The following is a 2,331-nucleotide window of genomic DNA, read 5'->3' as shown; positions in this document are numbered from 1 at the left end:
CACCTCTTAGTCCAATCTGTGCTGGCAGACTCTAGAAGGAATGTTCTCTCTCTCTCTCTCTCTCTCTCTCTCTCTCTCTCTCTCTCTCTCTCTCTCTCCTCTGTCTCTCTAATTTTCATTTGTTTTTAGTAACTTTATTTGTAATCATCCAAAACTAGAAATAACTAAAATCAGGGAAAAGGCAAATAAGGGAATATTTCTGAAGCATAATATTTATCAGTTGTAAAAAGGGATGAATTATAAATAGGCAGAACAATATGGAAGAATCTCAAGCAAAGGAAGGTATATTCAAATGACTGACTTTATGATGCCACTTACATAACTTTCTTTCAAAGACAACACTATGGCAACAGAAGAGCATCTTGAAGAAACATCATTATTCCTCACAAAACCAGAGCTGAGTGATGCTGGCTGGGGCTGCTGGATATAATACCTTCCATTTGTCTCATAAGCATAAAGAAAGGATTGTTACTATTACTTCAGAAATTAAAGGCTTAAAGTCTATACCAAACAAGAAATTTGTTATTCCTACTTTTCCAATTATTTCTTTTCAAAAAATATTTTATTTTTAACTTATGTGTATGTGTATATGTGAGTGCATGTATGTTGGTGCACATTGATGTGGGTACCCATGGAGGGCTTTGGATTCTCAGGAGCTGGAGCTACAAGCTGTTGTGAGCTATCTGATGTGTGCTAGGAACCAAATCTGGTCCTCTGCAAGAACTGTGCACAGAATCACTGAGGCATCACCCCAGTTCCAGTAGTTTTCAATACGGAGCATGACTCACAGGAAAGGATGTTGTCATATGAGTGAGATCAGAGTCAATAACATCCATCTTTTTGTAGAATGCTAGCTATCCCAGAATTAGCATTGGTGTTGAGATTCAGGTCACTTGGTACAATTGCTACTCAGTGTCTCAGATAAGAAGAAATTGGGTACTGGCAGATTATAGAGTTTCCTACTGGGAGAGTTCTTTGCAGCTGTGTTAAATGTGAGCACTGTGCTAGCCCCCCAAATCTTATCTCTTGACACTATATGCCTTCCAATACAGGGTTCTGGGCTTGGGTCGGCAGCTGGTTCCAACTTAATTCTTTCTAATTTTATAATGCAGAGTCTAATTTTTTTCAGCAAAATATGAAAAATGTTCAAAATTCTTGTCAAACATTTTGGGTGTTAATGTAGATTTTTTACCCTTTGACAAAAAATGTCATGGATATTTTAAGAGGAAAATGGGAAAAGAGGCCTTATCTAAATTCTCTCTTAGTGTCTTCTTCCCAGAATGATGATATATTTTCATCTTCACTTCCATACCTGTTATTTTTATCTGAAGATCTTCTCTATGCCATTTCTGGTGAATTCTTACTTTTCAGTTACATATTTTTGATGAAGGTTCATTTTTTAAAATAATAATGTCCATCATCTTCAATCCCATTTCAAGTCTCATACTCTTCCCTTATAAAATTATATAATAATCCTAACAATATCCCCAGTTTTCTCCCCAGTTATGCATTTTTATACATAGAGTCATGAGTCAGGAGATGGAGTCATACACTAATTTCATGTTATTCCACGCTTCTCTTTTGTATGGCATTAAAATCCTTAAGTAGAAGAAAAATATTCAATATATCATCATCAACACTGTATTTTTAAATTTTCCCCCAGGTTCCTAAAATCTCTAGATGTGTAGATGATGATGCGAGAAAATGCATGACCTTTGTACTAGGTACATATCAAATTCTCCATCATTTATCAGAATACCTGTCATAGCAAGGCACGGTTTTCTAACCTAGGTATTTTGACCACTAATTTGCCAATCACAATAGGTTAGCTTGATCACTAAAGGTACAGTTTTATAAGGATTGGTAAGTTGTTGTAGTAATCTGTAGCAATAGGTTATTCCTCTGTATAGAAAGACAGTTCTGTCTGTCTATCTATCTATCATCTATCTATCTATCTATCTATCTATCTATCTATCTATCTATCATCTATTTAAATCTATACCACTATATTTTTCTCTTTGTCTTGTCAGAAAGCATCTATGATTCTGAAAGAGATCAGCATCACTGAAAAGAAAACTCCTTTACTGCACAGGGACAATAGGAACAGAATCTGAAGATAAACCCCACCTGTCAGAGCTTTTTGTTTTGTGAAGACACAAATTCATTTGAAGGAAGAAAATCTAAACTGAAAATGTTTTCCTGCTTTCTGAAGCAGCTTCTAGGAAAGTGCTTCTTCAAGATCAGCACACAGAAGCTAATGTAGCAATGGTTCAAGAAGGGAATGGCCACATTGTGTGCTGGCAACTGAACTTGGTAGCACTATCCAGGTGT

This window comes from Peromyscus maniculatus, chromosome 9, assembly GCF_049852395.1.
Source record: "Peromyscus maniculatus bairdii isolate BWxNUB_F1_BW_parent chromosome 9, HU_Pman_BW_mat_3.1, whole genome shotgun sequence".
Taxonomy (NCBI): domain Eukaryota; kingdom Metazoa; phylum Chordata; class Mammalia; order Rodentia; family Cricetidae; genus Peromyscus; species Peromyscus maniculatus.
This window is presented reverse-complemented; position numbering follows the sequence as displayed.